Source organism: Rhinopithecus bieti, unplaced genomic scaffold, assembly GCF_001698545.2.
Source record: "Rhinopithecus bieti isolate Rb0 unplaced genomic scaffold, ASM169854v2 scaffold_52030, whole genome shotgun sequence".
Taxonomy (NCBI): Eukaryota; Metazoa; Chordata; class Mammalia; order Primates; family Cercopithecidae; genus Rhinopithecus; species Rhinopithecus bieti.
In genome coordinates, this window is record NW_016821228.1 from 1,426,793 (window position 1) to 1,448,663 (window position 21,871).

The following is a 21,871-nucleotide window of genomic DNA, read 5'->3' on the forward strand; positions in this document are numbered from 1 at the left end:
AAAAAAAAAAAGTATTTGTGTAAAAATGCATTTTTGTCTTATGTGTGTGGGTCAAATTGCATGGTTTTCTTGTCCAAATCGTTCTGTTATCTGTTTTACTGAATATAATCTTCTACATGGCAACCTTCAGTAGAATAATTTTTTTCTGGTATATACTCATTGGTTTATCCAACAGCATTTTGTATGCTCTTTATTCTTTCTTATGCTTATGATTTATTAAATAAATTAGATAGTAATCACATTTAGAGAAATAATACTTTTTAAAATTACTTTATGTAGTTCTTTGCACATTATTTTGTACAAAGAAGGGGATTAACTCTATAATAATCATATTATAGTATAAGTAACATTTAATACCAAAGTAGCTCTTAAAATTCAAGAATTTATGTGGAATGTAATAAATTCTATTAATGATGAGAATAAAACTGGTTGTGACAGAGAACTGTAACAAACCAAAATGAAAATGAGAAAAAGGTACTAAAATACGTTCTTCCTCAAGAATCAGCATATGTAATTCAGAGAAATGAAAAATTGGTTTCCCATTATATAACATGATTGGTAGATTTTATATATGTGTTTCTCCTTTTAAAAATATTTTTTCTCCCTTAAAGTATTATTCAAATTTGATTTTATCTTGAAAATAGGTGTGTGGAGGAGGAAAGGTGTTAATCCAATTAAGGAGACTTCTTTATGTAATTATATGTTCTAGTGGAAAAGTTGATCTAGAGTTTATACTTCATTTAAATCCCAGCTTAAGTAAAAGGGTCATCTCTATAGCTCCTGAGAATATATTTAATAAACATTTAGTAAAGACAAAAAAATCCTGCTTAAATATTTTCTCCATCTTATGTTTTCTTCTCTTTTCTGTCTAAATTAATGTTTACCAAGATAAACCTTGTATTTCCTGTAGAAGGACAGATAACCTGCAACCCATCTGGACATAAAGTTCTATAAGACAATTGGATATGGTGCCTTCTGCATCCCTGCCTGGCCCTTCCAGGACCTGTTCACATTGACATCTTGGGACATGTTCACTACTCAGTTGACTCCAGAAATAACACACATTGCCTGTGCATGAGGTGCATGGCTTTGCTTTTTCCAAGAGTTCCGCATTTCCATGGAAACCAGACAGGCAGAAAATAAAGGATAAGCACAAGATATCTCTGAGCTCTTAGAAACAAAGCTGAATCCAGACCAACTGCCTCATCTGAATTCAGCCTGTGAAAACCATAAACCACTCTGACCCCTTACTGCTGAAGGAAGACATGCTCCCTGCTGGCATCCATCCATGAGAAACACATCTCTTTCTCACATTGGACATATTTTAAAGGCAAGAAAGGCAGGATTTGAGATCTAAAAGCCTAGATTTTTTTATCTTCTGCCACTCTTTGGTGATGTGAAGTTACCATTTCCATTCTATAAAATGCAAAATTACAAAAGGTTTTAGAATTGCTTCTCATTTGAAAGGAACGTTGAAGGTTATTTAATTTTTTTTTTTTTTTTTTTTTTTTTTTTTTTTTTGAGACGGAGTCTTGCTCTGCCACCCAGGCTGCAGTGCAGTGGCCGGATCTCAGCTCACTGCAAGCTCCGCCTCCCGGGTTTACGCCATTCTCCTGCCTCAGCCTCCCGAGTAGCTGGGACTACAGGCGCCACCACGTCGCCCGGCTAGTTTTTTGTATTTTAAGTAGAGACAGGGTTTCACCGTATTAGCCAGGATGGTCTCGATCTCCTGACCTCGTGATCCGCCCGTCTCGGCCTCCCAAAGTGCTGGGATTACAGGCTTGAGCCACCGCGCCCGGCCCCGGTTATTTAAATATTAAAGCTTAATGAACAGTAGTTTGAAATCCTTAGGAAATACTATGTTAAACAAAATATCCTTGCTCATAGTAACTTAATCAAACAGCAGGTATTTGTCAAATGCAAGATTTGCTATAGGTAGGCAGGAACATCTTCTAATTGGAAGCTCTAATCTATTCTATCTTCTATAACTGTAGCTCTAGGGGAAAAAAAAAATCTGTGCATGTCTCAGTAATCAGAACTTCCAAGAGGAGAATGCAATTTTAAATTAATTGATGTGAAAGTCACTATTAAAACTATGTGCATAATCCACTGTGAAATGTAAGTTGGTTCTATTTATTAAAAGAAAAAACACACAACCAGTTCTTATTCTTATATAAATCTTATTTATATTACAATATAAAAATCTAGGTTTGTGCTAAGTAGCTATAACTGTGCTCCTCCTCTCATCTGAACCCTGAATCCCACGCTCTAACATTTTCGTCACTTTCCCTTGTTGTTAAGAGGAGTACTGCTTGGATAATCTGTGTACTCTGGCATCTAAAAAAGCACATACAGATGTAGACAGTTTAGGTTTATTTCTTTAGCCATATCTGATGATAGAGCTGAAAGATTAGTTGATACTCTATCAAGTGTATAAAACTGTGTGTATGCAAGAATGATCTATTCTTTTGGGGGGGGTGGAACAAGAAATGGGTATATCGGAGCTAGTTTGCCACCACAGAATTTAGATATTATAGCCATTGAGTTACGATGTCTACTATATGGCATAAAGAAACTGAACCAAACAAAAGAGAAAGTCAAAGAATACATGTACCCCAAATAATAATAGAAAAGTAGATCAATGAATGTTCCACTCAATTTGAACTTCCCCGAGTTCTCCTCAACTCATAGATGATTCTACCATATTGTATGTTATAATAAAGAATGACAAATATAAGAAATGGCATCAAATAATAAAGCTTAAGAAATGAAGGGTGAGTCCTGAGAAAAGGTGCCGTAAGTTGTAGTGGAAAGTATTTTCTCTAAACCACCATGATGACTATTGTAGTATGTTAAAGAGCAGAACCAAAGACAAGCTTCATAAAGGACATTTCAGAGATCATCACTGTGATAAAGAAAATGCAAGTTCTTTTTAAAATTATATTTTACTTTTAAGTTCCAGGATACATGTGCAGGGTGTGCAGGTTTGTTACATAGGTAAACGTGTGCCATGGTGCTTTGCTGCACCTATCAACCCATCACCTAGGTATTAAGCCAAACATGTATTTGTATTTTTCCTAATGCTCTCCCTCCCCACCCCTGCCAACTCCACAGGCCCTAGTGTGGGTTGTTTCCTTTTCTGTGTTCATATGTTCACACTGTTCAACTCCCACTTGTAGGTGAGAACACACAGTGTTTTATTTTCTTCTGTTCCCGTGCTAGTTTGCCGAGGATAATAACTTCCAGGTCCATTCATGTCCCTGCAAAGGACAGGATCTCATTTTTTTAAAGACTGCATAATATTTCATGGTGTATATATACCACGTTTTATTTCTCTAGTCTATCATTGATGGGCATTTGGGTTGATTCCATTTCTTTGCTATTGTAAATAGTGCTGCAGTGAACAAACATGTGCATGTATCTTTAAAATAGAGTGATTTATATTCCCTTGGGTATGTACTCAGTAATAAGATTGCTGGGTCAAATGGTATTTCAGTTCTAAATCTTTAAGGAATCATCACAGTGTCTTCCACAATCGTTTTTACACTAACAGTGTAAAAGCATTCCTATTTCTCTGCAACCTCACCAGCATCTGTTGTTTCTCGACTTTTTAATAATTGCTATTCTGACAGGTGCGAGATGGTATCTCACTGTGGTTTTGATTTGCATTCCTCTAATGATTGGTGATGTTGAGCTTTTTTTCATATGTTTGTTGGCTGCATGAATGTCTTCTTTTGAGAAGTGTTTGTTCATGTTCTTTGCCCAATTTTTAATGGGGTTGTTTGTTTTTTTCCTTGTAAATTTGTTTAAGTTCCTGTGTATTCTGAATATTAGACCTTTGTCAGATGGGTAGATTGCAAAAATTTTCTCTCTATAGGTTGTCTGTTATCTCCGATGATAATTTCTTTTGCTGTGCAGAAGCTCTTTAGTTTAATTAGATCCCATTTGTCAAGTTTTGCTTTTGTTGCAATTGCTTTTGGTGATTTCATCATGAAATCATTGCTTTGGCTATTTCCCAAATAGTATTACCTAGCTTTTCTTCTAGGGTTTTTACAGTCTTGGCTTTTACATTTAAGTCTTTAATCTATCTTGAGTTAATTTTTGTATAAGGTGTAGTAAGGAAGGGGTCCAGTTTCAACATTCTGCATATAGCTAGCCAGTACTCCTGGCACCATTTATTAAATAGGGAATCCTTTCTCCATTGCTTGTTTTTCTCAGGTTTGTCAAAGATCAGATAGTGTTAGATGTGGGTCTTATTTCTGTGTTCTCGATTCCATTCCATTGTTCTATGTGTCTGTTTTTGTACCAGTACCAAGCTGTTTTCATTACTGTGGCTTTGTAGTATAGTTTGTAGCATAATACCTCCAGCTTTATTCTTTTGGTTAGGATTGTCTTGGCTATAGGAGCTCTTTTTTGGTTCCATATGAATTTTGAAATATTGTTTTCTAATTCTGTGAAGAATGTCAATGACAGTTTAATAAGAATAGCATTGATTCTATAAATCACTTTGGGCAGTATGGCTATTTTCAATATATTGATTTTTCCTACACATCAGCTTGGAATGTTTTTTTCATTTGTTTGTGTCCTCTCTGGTTTCCTTAACCAGTGGTTTGTAACTCTTCTTGAAGAGGTCCTTCACTTCCCTTGTTAGCTGTATTCCTAGGTATTTCACTTTCTTTGTAGCAATTGTGAATGGGATTCATGATTTAGCTCTCTACTTGTCTGCTGTTGATGTATAGGAATGCTTGTGATTTTTGCACATTGATTTTTGTATCCTGAGACTTTGCTGAAGTTGCTTATCAGTTTAAGAAGCTTTTGGGCTGAGACAATGAGGTTTTGTAGATACAGGATCATGTAATCTGCAAACAAAGACAATTTGACTTCTCTTTCCATTTGGATGCCCTTTATTTCTCTCTTTTGCCTGATTGCTCTGGCCCGAACCTCCAATACTATGTTGAATTGGAGTGGTGAGAGAGGGCATCCTTGTCTTGTGCCGTTTCATGGGCATAAGCTTTGGCCCATTCAGTATGATACTGGCTGTAGGTTTGTCATAAATAAGAGTCATAAATGGCTCTTACTATTTTGAGGTGTGTTCCTTCAACATCTACTTTATCGAGGGTTTTTAACATAAAGGGATGTTGAATTTGATCAAAGGCAGGTACTATTTCTTGTGGAACCACCCCAAACATTTGAAAAGGAGGGACTCCTCCCTAATTCATTTTACAAGGTCAGCATCATTCTGATACCAAAAACTGGCAGAGATACAACAAAAAAGAAAACTTCAGGCCAATATTCCTGATGAACAACAATGCAAAAATCCTCAGTCCCTTCTAGAAACACTCTCACAGACACAACCAGAAATAATGTTTTACCAGTTATCTGAGCTTCCCTTAGGCCAGCCAAGTTGACACATAAAATTAACCATCATAAATGAATATTCCAGTATTCCCAGTTTGCATTCTGCTAACAAGGTTAGCAGAAAGTTAACTTCCCGCAGAAAATACACAACTCCTTTTTGGAATCTCATCACCATATCATTTCTGTTTGATAATGTGACAATCCATTTTTCTCTATTTTAGTTCATTGAGAGGTACACATTTATTAATTAACTTATCCATTTATTTAGTCTCTCAGTCTCTCATTCATGCACGTTTTAGAAATTAGGTTTACAATTACACATGTTTTAATGAGTTGCTTTTTATTCTTGGCATAAATGGAGACAAGCAAGATTCTCATAAAACACAGCTAGGACCACTAAATTAAGATATTTCTTGAACAAGTGGAGTAACCAGATACTTTCACATTTATGACATTTAAGTTAAAAGTTTAAAATCAGAGAAATTTGTTTCCTTAAACTAGGTTTAAAAACTGTAAAATAAAATTAGCAAGAAGTAAGCATGCAATGATATGCCTTGAAAGAATGTTATTTAATCTTTGATGACTTAGAAGAGATATTTTGTAATCTTCTCTTTCTAACTTCCATTGCATTTTCTCTTGAGTTCAGTGTATGTATAATGATTCCTCACAGCAGTAGTCATCAGTTTTCATATATCATTATTACCATCATTGCCATCCTCATCAACATCATCATAAACATTTATTTTGCATCCAGTCGGCTCCTGAAAACGCACAGGGAACTTGAGAAGGGAATTTAGGCCTAGAGGAAGAGTAATCCTCACAAATAAACTTTATTGGAGACATTGCTTAGAAATTTGTTTGCTGATGAAAAGAAAAGAAGACATTTAATTTTAACTAATATGTAATGAAATAGTAAAGGATTTGATCCTCTAGGCAGTAACAAAACTGAAAATTAATTTTAATAAATGGTGTCAGAATTTTTAAAAGTATGCTCCAATTCTGTCAACACAAATCCAACCATAGCAGCTTCTCAGATCATTAGAGCATCTACATTTATGTCTTTTGAGTGGTTAAGAACTGTATGTCAAGGTCAATTCTCTTTCTACTTACCTTCAAACAAATTTTTAAAAATCCTTCTGTGTCATTAAGACTGTGATACTATTGATACAAAGTTTTCTTACAACCATCTGTTCTTTATTAACAAGGGTGTTAAAACATCATAACCAGAATTTGGCTGGATATCTACATAATTGTTTTCGTAGTTTAAAATTATATACAAAAACTAAAATGTACCAACAGAATGTTCTAAAATGACTTTAAATATTTGACATCATATTACATAAAGAAAAATATCAAATAAACATAAAGAAAAATTTTAAACAACTTGACAATTCTATTTTCCAAGGAAAGACTGTAGATGACTGCCTCAAGGTCACAATATAATATTTTAAGTGGTGAATTCTAATGACCCTGTTTTTGACACATACCAAGTGTTGTAATAAGTGAAGTCAGCCTTTAAATAACACACTTTTCCCCCTAAATGGGAGCTGTGTATTATTAAGGTCATTGGGGTTAATGTTCAATGTCCAAGTTTTATGACCTTGTTCTGCCTTTGTAATATGAGACCAGCAACTTCAGCTTATTGTCATCTTGGCTTCATTGCCTGCTAAACTAAAATACATTTGCCTCCTGAGAGAATATACATCTATATTATCATATATTAATAATAATGTGGTAATAATACATGATGTAATATTTATATATTTATATTAATATTTATATAGTTTATATATTTAGAGAATTTAATTAATTATTTTTAAAGGTTTAATATTTTAATATACTGTGTAATGAATTATTTAATATAATTGTATATAGTTTTAATGAAATTTTAAAGTTGTAATATTTCAATGTATATTTTACTAGTTTAGAGTAATTACCTAAATGAATATTTTAAAGATTTTAGATTTCATCCTACACGTATTTTTGAGTAGCCAATAAAAATATTGTAATGGCTTTCTTCTACTGATCATTGAACAACTGCCATCATATTTATTGGCATAATTAAAATTAAACAATGTATTCTTGTCTTAACGTTTTAGATCTTCTTTAAATGTCCTTCAAATGATTTTTAAAAACTTTCTTTATATAAACTTTATTAAACTTTGCGCTCTCCGTTTTCTCCCAACAGAATTTTCTAAACCCTGCTTGCTCTCATAAAATATAGTTATATGTCTCATTCATTTTCTTTCTTTTCTTTTTTTTTTTTTTTTTTGAGACGGGAGTCTTGCTCGTCACCCAAGCTTGGAGTGCACTGCGTGATCTTGGCTCACTGCAAGTCCGCCGTCCCGGTACACGCCATTCTCCTGCCCACCCCCGAGTAGCTGGGATTTGCACGCGGCCGCCACCACGCCACCTTGGCTAATTTTTTTTGTTGCTGTGTGCTGTTAGAGACGTGGGTTTCACCGCTGTTACGCCAGGATGGTCTGGATCGCTGACCTCCCATACAATCCACCTGCCTTGGCCTCCCAAAATGTGCTGGGATTACGGCGTAGCCACCGCGCCCAGGCCCCCTCATTTTCTACAACTTTTTGGCACGTATCATATATCCCAGTCTGCTGCATTTTCAGCATCTGTGTGCGCATATAAAACCCTTTTAAAAATACTTAAAGCCTATATTCCTTTAGACTAAACTTGTAGAATTGAAGAAAAAATGGAGACAAAAGATGGCGCATGCTTTGGCAATCAATTTAATATCTCATGATTATTACATAGTTTCTTGTTAAACTAACTGTCTACATTTCCAATAAGAAATACTTGATCATCTGATTTCAACAACTCAATAATGTTAATTCTGCATGAAATTCAGGAAAATTCTTGTTTTTTCTTTTGACAAAAGACAATACTTCTTTCTTATTTACTTACTTCGCAACACTCCTTCAAGTAGATGTCCTATACCAGGCTGTTGTACTATCATTTAATTTTTTTTATTTCTGCTAACAAAGCCCAAAACAATATTTTGCAATCTCTTTAATGTAAAAATGTTAAATTATATTTTAAATGCTCAACTTTAATTGAAGATATAGAATATAGATATATATTAAAGATATAGAAAATATTAAGTTAATAGTTATGTGTATATCTCTATATATTTAATATCTATATTTAATATATATCTATATATCTATACATCTATGTTTTATTTTAAATTATGTCAAGCATCACTATATATTCTGGGTTATATTTTAACAAATATTAGAAAGCATTCTTAACACTGCTTTCAGTGTTCACTATTAATCTGGGTAGGTTGACTGCTGTAATATCTTCATCACACAACACAATATATATTAAACTTTCCACTTCTCTTGCACCAAGCCCAAGGCATATATTTCTTGTCTGCTCTCTCTTCCGGTAGTTACGTCCTAGAATTCAAGGCTCCTTTTATCCTAACACAGCCACTCTAAACACCTGGCTCTCAAAGTCTCCAGTGGTAAGGAAGAAGGAATGGAGGAAAGGTGGGCCAGGTATTGAACCACCTTGACCATCCTACTCTCTATGCTCCCTGGCAGTTCCATGTCCAGAAAATATTGAATGTCTCCAAGTGAGGCAAGAGGGCTGGGAAACATGGTAAAAATTATATTTTTACTCTTTATGATTTATACTGGATTATAAAACCATATAAATAAAAACAATACTCAGCCTTCCTTCCATAAGTGAAGAAATATCCATTGAGCTAGTAAAATTGTGTGCAAAGCCAGAGATTTTAATTAAAAAAAAAAATTTTGAATGACACTTCTGGAGGCGGAAATCAAAATTTTAATAAACTTTTCTATAGCTTTTATGATCATCTATAAAATTTTGATATTTCAATGATAATAGCTAAAAGGAGTAATGGGAAATAATCAGAATTATCAACATATAATGTTCCCCCAAATTTAGTGTCACTACATTACTATAAATGGTTCCTATCTGTACATTTCTTGTCTAAAACACATACTGAATTTACAGTGAAGTAAATTCCTCTGGTGAACTGAAAAATAAGGTTTTGGTTGGGAATAGAATAATATGGTAGCAATTATGTGGTCTATTATAATAATTATGCTGATCTCACTGAGTACACAATTTCATCAGCAATTACTCCTTCTAATGCAATACTTTCATAAGTCATTCAACTTTCTGTTGATCATAGAGAGGACAATTTTACTTCTCTTTTACCTATCAAGGAATCTCATACTCCTTCAGCTTTGTATTAGATTATTAGAATATATACCAGAATTGGGCTGTAATATTATATTTTATCAAAAAGTGGTGAAATTTCTAATATTTGTTAAAATAGAACCCAAAATATATAGTGATGCTTGATATAATTTAAAATAAAATATTAAGTTGAAAGTTATGCTACTTCAAAAATTGTGTAATTTTGAAATTCTATTGTGTGTCACTTCATGGAAATTATTTTTGCTCCAAATAGATTTTGAAATATGCAGTCTTATATATGCATTATCTACTTGAAATGAGTTTCACCCCGCATGTATTTATTTGTGTGCATGTGTATAAATAACTAACCAAAGTTAGTTTCCCAGATAATGAAGCAACAGCATCTATTATTGTTTTGTTTTTATCTTGCATTGTCTAAGTGTCAAAGAAAGGTCAAAGAAAATCAGGGATCGAGTTAGGACATAATGCATTCTGTGTACTGTAAGAGAAGTTGGTAAAAGCTCTTATATTTTCCCCTAGTTCAGAAACATAAAACAATTTATAAACTATTATCTTTCTGACAAGAAGTGAAATGAAGTGTTTCTCTAGCTTTTAGCTTGTTTTCACTTACGTGTATGTTATTATATTGCTGATGTTGAAGACAAAACATTTTCTGTATCTTCTCTAACCTGGATACTCTCCAAAAAAGGCAGGCAAACACTTTACAAGTTTATTTCAGGAGGCAAAAGACAAATGAAAGAGAAAAGAAATGGGCATGCATGAGAATTTCTCTCTTGAGGGAGACTCCTCTGTCTCCTTGAAACTGTCCTGCCCCGGTCCTGGCAATGAGGTAGTGGTCACCAAGCTTAACTGAGGTCTTCTTGCTATGCAGCTGTTAACACAGTGCTAACTTGTGCTTTAACTTCAAAAAAAGACAGATCTTTCCTCTGAGCATGAGAAATGGAAGGGGGCCAGCCCCTCCACACCTGTGAGTATTTCTCATCAGGTGAGATGAGAGACTGAGAAAAGAAATAAGACACAGAGACAAAGTATAGAGAAAGAACAGTGGGCCCAGGGGACTGGCGCTCAGCATATGGAGGACCCACAATGGCACTGGTCCCTGAGTTCCCTCAGTATTTATTAATTACCATTTTCACTGTCTCAGCAAGAGGAATGTGTCAGGAGAGCAGGGTGTTAGTGGGGAGAAGGTCAGCAAGAAAACATGTGAGCAAAGGAATCTGTGTTACAAATAAGTTTAAGGGAAGGTACTATGCCTGGATGTGCACGTAGGCCAGATTTATGCTTCTCTCCACCCAAACAACTCGGTGGAGTAAAGTATAACAGAGCAGCATTGCTGCCAACATGTCTCGCCACCCGCCACAGGGCGGTTTTTCTCCTATCAGAATCGAACAAATGTGCAATAGGGTTTTATACCGAGACATTCAGTTCCCAGGGGCAGGCAGGAGAAAGAGGCCTTCCTCTTTTACTAATCCTCCTCAGCACAGACCCTTCATGGGTGTTGAGCTGGGGGACAGTCAGGTGTTTCCCATCCCACGAGGCCATATTTCAGACCATCACATGGGGAGAAATCTTGGACGATACCTGGCTTTCCAGGGCAGAGGTCCCTGCGGCTTTCCACAGTGCATTGTGCCCCTGGTTTATCGAGAATGGAGAATGGCGATGACTTTTACCAAGCACACTGCCTGTAAACATTTTGTTAACAAGGCACATCCTGCACAGCCCTAGATCCCTTAAACCTTGATTTCATACAACACATGTTTCTGTGAGCTCAAAATGGGGGCAGAGTGACAGATTAACAGCATCTCAGGACAAAGCAATTGTTCAGGGTACAGGTCAAAATGGAGTTTCTTATATCTTCCTTTTCCACATAGACACAGTAACAGTCTGATCTCTCTTTCTTTTCCCTACAAGAAATAGGTATTTCTTCTTCTGGAGCAGAATAGCCAGAGTGCAGAAAATGAACTCTTTCTACCTCATTCACAAAATTTGAGTACAAGAACTGCATAAGGGATAGTTTGGGAGCATCCCTCTACATAGTGTCCGTACAGATACAGATTTGCATAGGTTGTATAGTACAGATACATATCTGATGGTAAAAGGAATTGTTTAAAAATTGACACACGTCTTCACACATTTTCAGTTCATTACCACATAATGTTAAAATAGGCAACCTAATTATGCTGCTTAACTGATAAGAAAACTAAATATCAGGTACCTAAGATTATAGAATTTATAAGTGGCAAAAGTGGGATTTGGGAGGAGGGACTCATGTAAACCACTTCTTCTATACACACTGTGTTACACATTGATCTATCTTACGACCCTATCATATATACTGATTATATCCTATGATCTTTATAAACACTGTGTCGTACTTTCTGGCTGAATGACACGTTTCATTAATGCCACTTTCTAAGTCCTGAGCAGATTTGAAATCCCTGGGGAGGGTCCACATGCACTTAGGAGAAATGTTATGTTTCTGGAGTCATGCCCACTAGTGATTGCAGTCACTTATGGAAGAATAATGGTAGTACTTGATGGTGGCACTCATTCTTATATCTTTTTCTCTAAAACAAAACATCCAAAGAAATCTTTTAAAAGTTGTAGGATTCCAGTCACTTATGTAATTACCAGGGCTTACATCCATGAAGTACCACAATATTATGACAGTGTTGCCTGCAGAAATTGTTTCAGATTTTTTTTGCTTTTGTTTTTGTTTTTGTTTTTTGAGACAGGGTCTTGCTCTGTCACACAGGCTGGAGTGCAGAGTGTCGTGGTGTGATCAAGGCTCACCGCAGCCTCTACCTTCCTTGAAGTAACCCTCCCACCTCAGCCTCCTGAGTACCTGGGACCACAGGCATGCACCACAACACCCAGCTCATTTTTGTATTTTTTGTAGAGTCAGGGTTTCACCATGTTGTCCAGGCTTCAGGTTCTTGAAGCTAACAAAAACATTTGAATTTGTACATCTAAATCACTCTTATATTTGAAATAACCACGTCCAAAGTTTGGGTTTTAATTTTTTAAGAATCAGCATAATAAATTCAATTTGCATATTAAATATATTCCTGCATGTATATTTATTAATTTGAATAAATACATATTTTCAGTAATTTCAATAGTATTTTAGAGACCAAGAGACAATATCCACCATCATCAGTGATACTTTTGTTTTCCAAAGTGTGTTTTCTTTCGTTTCACTTTGTATATTCTTATGTTTTCATTTGTGTTTCAATAAAGCAGAAATTTATATTATGTGCACTCTCCATATTGAATACTGTAAAAATAGAAATAAAAGAGGATGCACTCACTCTTGATGGGGCTTTAGTTAATCTGGGCACACCTGGAGACAACAGATTCAGTTGCTAAAGAGCGTTTGTTCACAGGCTCATGTCTCCTGTGGGAGTCCCTGCCTCCTTGCAGAGCTTGTGCTAATGACTCTCCACCTCTGACATCTGTGGTGGCCTGAGTGCACTTCCAGAGATACACAGAAATTAATGTATAGCCGGGTGTGGTGGCTCACGCCTGTAATCCTAGCACTTTGGGAGGCCCAGGCAGGTGGCTCATGAGGTCAAGAGATCGAAACCATTCTGGCCAACATTGTGAAACCCCATTTCTACCAAAAATACAAAAATTAGCTGGGCATGGTGGCGGGCGCCTGTAGTCCCAGCTACTCAGGAGGCTGACGCAGGAGAATCGCTTGAACCCGGGAGGCGGAGGTTGCAGTGAGCCAAGATAGTGCCACTGCACTCCAGCCTGGGCGACAGAGTGATTCTCCGTCTCAAAATATATATATATATATTTCTATGTTGACTCTTAGGAATTGTCAGAAGGATGAGATATTGTTGCTGGTAAGATCTCATACTAAAATATAAATATATATACATATATATAAAATATATATACTAAAATATAAAATAATATAGTATATAACGTATATATATAAATATATACTACGTATATATATAGAATATTATACATATATACATATATATATAAATATATATATGTGTGTGTGTATATATACTGTGTAATTCTTATTAACATTAACATTTAAGAAACTGGTTTATCTACTCGGGTTACAAAATATTTCATAACATACTGGGAAAATGTCATATGTCCAAATACATTATATTTATATTACATATATGTACAATTTTATTAAAGTTTATGTCTACATAGATACAAACATAGAAAATGCTATCAAATTTTATCCATAGCCATAATATACATTAGAATTAATTGTCATACAATGAATTATTAGAGATGCAGAAATACTTATGTTTATTATAAAATTAATTCAAGCTAATGCTAAATTATAATTTGACGGACAATTGTTTCAAGATTTGAGTCATTTGGAACATTAGTATATATTTCAGGGACTAATTTAGTTCTTATGAAATAGTACGTTTTAATGAATATTTGTTGAAGAAATGGATGGGAAGACTTGGGCATTATACTTTGCATGTTAAGCCTAAAATATTTTCATACATTTCTCATAAAATTTAATTATAGTCGCTTCATTCTTTTCTACAGAAAAATTATTTGCTATTCATCAAACTGCTTGAGTGTTTACCACTGGAGTTTTACTAGTGTTTACACCTCATACTGAATTAGTATATGTTGTGTATTGAGACTGTGATAAAGAATATTATATTTCCTCTCTTTATTGAATTTTTTAATTGATTTTCTGTTATTGTTGTTGTTGTTAGAGACAGAGGCTCACTATGTTGCCCAGGCTGGGGCAGAGTAGTTCTGTGACAGCTCACTGCATTCTCGAATTCCTGGGCTCAAGCAATCCTTCAACCTCTGCCTCCTGAATAGCTGGGACGGCAGTCATGCACCGCCACCATGAATGTCTAATTTTTTTGTTTTTTAGATAGGGTCTTGCTGTCTTGCCCAGCCTGGTCTAGCCTTCTTATTGAGTTTTTGAATTTACAGTGCTCATGTTTAACTGGGAAAGTATCTCTTAACTTCCAAATGTGGTGTTTCTATGTCGACTCTTAGGAATTGTCAGAAGGATGAGATATTGTTGCTGGTAAGATCTCATACTAAAGTGATGCTTATAAACCTCAAAGACAGAGTGTCCACTGATTGCAAATTGGGTCCATGTGCTTGCTGTCATGGCACAACACAGAAAATGCTATCAGATTTGAAAGGGGTCACATTGGAAAAGTTATGGTTGACTCTGGAAGCAGAAGAAAATGCTTTGAAGCTTTTCTAAAGCCGTGTGTGTTAAGCATTTATGGGCAAATTGTTTTTATAGACTGGCATTCTTATCTGTGGCGCAATTTAAATAGGAATAAGTATGCTTATCTGCAGAGTTCCTCTGAAAAAAAGTTAAAAGCAGCCTGTGACTCAAAGAGCTGACATTGAAAGTAGAGGTGTGTTAGAAATTATGTTGCTGTGTTAAGTTCAACAAGAAAAACATATTTTGATTTCTTCCTATACTAGCATAATTATTTCCAAACTATTTTTCTCTGACACAACCATTTATCTACCTGAGAACCAGATTGCTCAAATAATTATAATTCATAATGTGGTCCCAGGGTCTTTTAATATTTTAATTGGCTACCCTAGAAATGATATGTACATCAAAGGGTAACCTTACAGGGAATAATAATGCATCATAACATAGAGACTGCATCTTTAAAGATTGCTTTTTTTCCCCTCAGTGCTTTCTCATTTTGACATCTGAAATTGCTTTTCTCAAATCTGTCTACAAGTTTAGATACAACATAGTTAAGTGAGTTTCTCAGCATTTGAAGGAATGAGGAAGTTTAGCTCGCCACGAGTTGTAACTTTAAAGAAGAGAAATAAAACCAAGAGTTCCACATTCCACAGTTTTGCTCAAGAAATGTTTAATGATGGTCTCATTTAAGTGGAAATAGAATAAAACAGATTCTCTCTTTGCTTTTACTCTGTGAACATGTGAAATCATAAAGAAAACTGGAAGTTTGGAGCGTTGCAGGAGTAGTGCTTCACACTGCTTTCTTTAGCTTCTAACATATTTTTTTTTTCCAGGAAAAGCACTTGGCACAGCTGAATAATCACATTACTCCTGCTTGTCATGACCTTTCTGAGGAGGCAAGTGTGATGCTCTCCTAAAAAGGCACATTCCCTAACAATAGTTAATTCTGAAATTAACTTTGTACTCTGAATGAATGACCAGCAGAATCACAAGATTTAAAAATCTTCACTTGTCAACCACAGTGTTCATAAAATTATTGAAAGAAATTCAGGTGTCTGAACTGAATTCAACAAATACAAAAGGATCATATGATTGTCATGCTACACTTTTCCTTTGCAATGTTCTTACACAAGAAGGCATAAGGAAGTGGCTATTTTATTTGCATTTCATAGAACTTATTCTTCCTTGGAAGAACTTATTCTTCCTTGAAAGAACTTATTCTTCCTTGAATTTCACCAGGTATTCTTAATTCATTATCATAATAGTAAGTTCAATAAAATATTTTCTTAAAATATTCACATACCATTTGATATTATAGCTATTAACATGTTATATATACATAATTTTTATTAATTTCGATGAAGACAGAATTTTTTGAAGAACTGAAACTTAAGATCCATGTAACAGAAACTCTCTCCCCAAACACACATACTCATTCCTCTGAATTCATTAAACTTGGTATCCTCAGTTATGCAAATTTTCCTACAAGCAGAATCAGGAATTGAGATGAACCCTGGCAAGAAAGACATAATTGTATAGTCTGGATAGAACCTTTATTGTTGAATGCCAAGTTTTGATCCTTAAAATTTAACTTACTGTAGTTATGATTTCATAAAATTCTACTTTTCTCTAACCCATGGTTACTCATTTTATTTATATGTTTTCTTATTGATATTTAGGTTAGAAATCTAAAATTAGAATAGTAATACAAGAAACAAACATCCACATTTTGGTTCTCATTGAGGGTGAAGAATCAGGGTTTGTTTTTACTTTTTTTTAAATTCTGCCCCCAGCATTTTGTTATATAAACATGTGAAATAATCTATTTGGAAATAATATTATGAGTTTTTTTAAAAAAAAAAACATATAACTCCATTTTCAAGTCACTGATTCTTCACTTCAAAGCATCAGCTTTGAGGCTTATCAAAGGATTATAGCCTTTGAGTTGTCTTTGAAGAAACGTAGTTGAATATACACTATAACAACGCTTCATCAGTATCAACACTGAAGCTTGAAAGTTGAGAAGTTAGAATGTAAAATACTTAATAGCTTGAAATTATGAACTCATAGTTTTAACTAACTGTGGGCAATTGAGAAGCCATAATCTGTCCTGCTCATTTTTCTCTCTCCTGGGCTAATCCAAATGTCTATTATGTAGTAGATTTTCAATCAAATGTTACTTGAATGAATGTTGCATAAGACAGACCAGGTGTTCCTTAACAAGCCATCACCACATGAGACTTTATATTTTTGACTTGTGTAAAATTGAAGGGGTACAAGTGTAGTTTTGTTACATGGATATAATGTGTCATATGGTTAAGTCTAGACCTTTAGTGAAACCATCACCTGAATAATGAGTGTTGTATCCATTATGTAATTTCTCATCTCTCATTCCCCTCACACACTCCTACTCTTCTTAGTCTCCAATGTCTATCACTCAACACTTTATGTCCAATCACATGAGATTGTAATTGGCACACTACTGGCATGACATACAGAATTGGGCCAATTTGCTGCTAAACATGATGCCATTCTCAATTTGATAGTGGGCAATGTCACTGGTATCATTTTATACCAAATATTCGTCACAGCTATTTTCACTGTTTTAATTAAGGCACATTTTTTAAAAAACACAAACAAAATATAAAATTATTTTAGAAGACTGACTTTTCTTAAGTTTATTATACCAAAGATAAATGAATCAGAAATTATTTTCATTAAATAAATAGAATGTTGCATATTTATTAACTTTTACAATATTTTAATATTGAAATTTAATTCAGAAATATCTGAAATCAAGTTGCACCTCAGAAAGAGTTGAAAATTTGAAACCTTGAAATGTTTCAGCTTTAAACTTTACCATCCTAGAAATATTTTATTTTTCTGAAGTGCTGACAGGGTAAAGTATAGTCACTTCCTAATTTTACATATGACCAGATTCAAAGCTTGTTGTTTTAATTTCTTAGGGATTGATTTTTTAGTCAAGAAATGTGTGTTTGTATCCAAGTAATGCACATTGACATAGTTATTGAGTCCATGTGCAAAACCTAGTACAGAGGTAGCATATTCAAACATCCCCCAGTGCCAGGAAAAATAAATACATGAGTCAGTTCAAGCCAATGTTGAACTAGTGGGCACAGACTTTGCCTAAAGAGAAGACAGTCATTTTTTCCTCCAGATGCAGCTGATTACTGCTGTTAGAAATGAGGGTCCAGTGTCGCAAGAATTGCCTGAAAGAATGAAAGCTAGAAATCAAATTTCTGCATAAAGCTTCTTAACTTAAAAAAAAATGAAAATAAACTTTTAATTTGTAAATTGGCTTAGGACCAAACCAAAACTATTTTAGTTGATTTTGTGTTGCTATAACAGAATGCCACAGACTGGATGATTTATAAGAATAGAAATTTATTTTTTAATTGTTCTGGAGGCTGGTAAGTCCAAGGTCGAGGTTCTGTATCTGAGTCTTCTTGCCACATCGTCCCATGGCAGAAGGCAAGAGAGTGAGAGACTAGATGGGAAAGAAGGAGAGGAAGGGAACTGAAGTTAACCTTTTATTAGGAAGTCACTCTTGCAATAATGAACCCACATGAGGGTAGAACCCTCATGACCTAATCACTTCTTAAACATCTCACCCATTAACCATGTTGTGTTGTGGCTTAAGTTTTCAACAAATAAACTTTGGGGGACACATTCAAGTCACAGCAAAAATCAAATAAGCAAACAAACAAAAAACGACTGTAAGCTAGGTGTATCACAAATGCATACAATTTTTAACCACTGCCACAGAGTTAAGTACAGTTTGAGCAGAAATAGAAGCTCCTGATAGCTTATTTGAGTAAGTTGATCCATATAATGTGGAGGTTTTAGGAAGAAATAAAATACATGTAAAATAAATGTATGTGAGTGTTTAACTTCGATCTCTTTCACGTGGTAATATGAATATGTAAATATGTGCTTTTTAACCTCCTTTGCTATCCCAAAAACTGGGAGATCTCAATTTATAACTCTTGAGCTGTAATTAGTATCAGTAAATGTAACCATATTGTATTCAAATCTATGAATATGAATATCCCTCCATTTATTGAGTTTTTATTTATTTTATTCACCAGTGTTTTGTAAGTTTCTGCATAGAGGGCACACTCATATTTTGTCAGATTATATTTAAGTAATTCTCCTTTTTGGTGCAATTATAAGTAATATTTTTATTGTTTTAAAATTTCTATTGTTTATTGCTAGCATGTAGGAAAACAATAAACCTTTTAGTGTTGGTTTTGTAAACTAAACTTATGTTTTAATTCTAGGAGGTTTTATTTTAAAATAAATAATGATGTTGTCTGTGAAAAAAGACAAGTTTATTCCTTCCCTTTTCAACTTTATGCCCTGTATTTATTCCCCTTGCCTCATTTTTACTAATTAGGACTTTCCGTGTATTGTTGAATAGAGATGGGGGAAGGTGAAATCCTTGTCTCGTTTTTTATGCTGGGGGTAAAACATTTAGTCTCTCACCATTCAATATGTAACCTGTAGGTTTTCTGTATATCTCCTTTCCTTGGTGAAAGAAGTTACCTTGTTTCTTGTGTATTCCTAGGATAAACTCCATTTGTTCATTTATATATACGTATATATAAATATATATGTGTATACACACACACACACACATTATAACAAATGAACTCCATTTGTTTGTTTTATATATATTATACTGCCAGATTTAATATGCTAAGATTTTGTTGAGGAGTTTTAAATCTATGTTCATAAAAGACATTTGTTTATAGATTTCTTGGATGTTTGACTGATTTTGGTATAAGAGTAATACTGGCCTCATAGAATGAGTTAGACACTGTTCCCTCCTTTTCCATTTTCCAGCAGATATTATACAGAATCTGTATGATTTATTGTTTAAGGATTGATAGAATTCACCAGTGAAACTTAGTACTGGCATTTTACCTTACTGGAAAGTTTTTAACAGCTAATTCAACTTTAAAAATTAGTTATGTGGCTATTCAAGATTATCTATTTCTCCTTGTGTAAATTTTGGTAGTTTACAACATTCATAAACTTGCCCTATTTTATCTAAATTATCAAATTTACGAGGATAAAGTTGTTCAAAGTATTCCCTTATTAGCCTTTTAATGTCCGTGGGTGAGTAGTCATGACACTAGTTCAAGTTCTGATATTGGTAATTTGTTTTCTCAGTTCCTTGGTTATTTTGTCTACAGGCTTATCAATTTTATCAATATTTTCAAGGAATCCACATTTGGTTTTATTTCTATTTTTCTATGTTTTGAATTTTATTAATTTCAGCTCTCATTTATAGCATTTCTCTCTTGTGCTTGGTTTGAATTTAAATTAAATTTCTTTTTTGTTATTGATTTTTTAAATTACTGATTTTAGATTTCTCATTTTCTAATACATAGATTTAATGTTTACCTTTGCCTCTAATTTGCATTTTATCTCTTAATTTTGATGAATTACATTCTCATTTTTGCTTACTTCAAAATAGTTTAAATTACTTTTGTGACTTTATGGACCCATGTATTATTTAGAAATGTGATATTTAATCTCCAAATATTTTAAGATTTTCCAATTCTGTTATTAATTTAACTAGTTATTTCATTGAATAGAGTATTTTATTGTTGTTTGAGAACATACTTTGCATAATTTCTATTCAGAAAGTTATATTTTGTAGTCCAGAATGTGCTCTGTCTTGGCAATTGTTTCATAAGAGTTTGAGAAAAATGTGAATTTTGCTGTTGGGTAAATATTCTATAATGTCAAGTAGGTCAAGTTGATTGATATTGCCGTTCAAGTTAACTATGCCCTTACTAATTTTTCTGTGGGCATATTTTATCGATTACTGAACAAGAGGTGTTAAAGTCTCCAGCTATAATAGTAGTTTGTTTGTTTGTTTGTTTGTTTGTTTGTTTATTTATTCTTCTGAGAGTGAGTCTCACCCTGTCGCCCAGACTGGAGTACAGTGGCGAGATCTCTGCTCACTGCAAGCTCCGCCTCCCGGGTTCATGCCTTTCTTCTGTCTCAGCCTCCCGAGTGGCTGGGTCTACAGGCGCCCGCCACTATGTGCGGCTAATTTTTTGTATTTTTAGTTGAGAGCGGGTTTCACTGTGTTAGCCAGGATGGTCTCCATCTCCTGATCTCATGATCCGCCCACCTTGGCCTCCCAAAGTGCTGGGATTACAGGCATGAGCCACCAGTCCTGGCCACAGATTTATGCATTAATCTTTGAAGTTCCACCTGTTTTTACCTTAAGTATTTTGTTGCTCGGTAGTTAGGCACACACACATTAAGAATTGTTATATCTTTTTAGAGAATTGGCCTTTTATCATTATGTGATGCCCCTCTTTATCCCTGATAATTTTGCTTGTTCTGAAGATTGATATATCTGAATTAATTTAGCTACTCCAACTTTCTTTTGATTTGTGTTAGCATGGTATATTTTTCTTTGTTCATTTGTTTTTACTCTGCCTAAGGGTTTGTATTTTATGTTGGTTTTTAATAGACAAGTTACATATGAGCTTGTTTTTTGATCCACTTTGAGTATGTCTTTCTTTTAATAGGTATATTTACACCATTCCTAGTAAAGAGATTATCAATGTAGATGAATTAATATCATTCATATCTGTAACTGATAAATATTGGTTACATTTTTAATTTATTTCCTTCCCCCAACTTCTGCCTTCTCTGATCTTAAAGGAGTATTTTACTTTATTCTATTTTGCTCCTGTTTGTTTAGTATAAAGTAATAGCATTTATTATTGTTATGTCCTATTTAATATGACATTTATTTTCTGAACATTTCTAATGATTGGTTTAGGGTTTATAATAAACAATAAAATAATACAAGTGTACCTTCAAATAATACTTTATCAATCAGCATGTAGAACAGGTACTTATAACAAAATATTTTCAATTTCTCCCTCCAGTCCCATGTGACATTGTTGTCACCCATTTTACTTTTACATATTCTGTACCATGCACTATATTTTTATTATGGCTTTTCATAGACATTCATCTTTAGATAAATTGAAAATAAGAAAAATAAACATTTTATTTTACCCTCATTTACTCTTTTCTGACATTTCTTTAAAA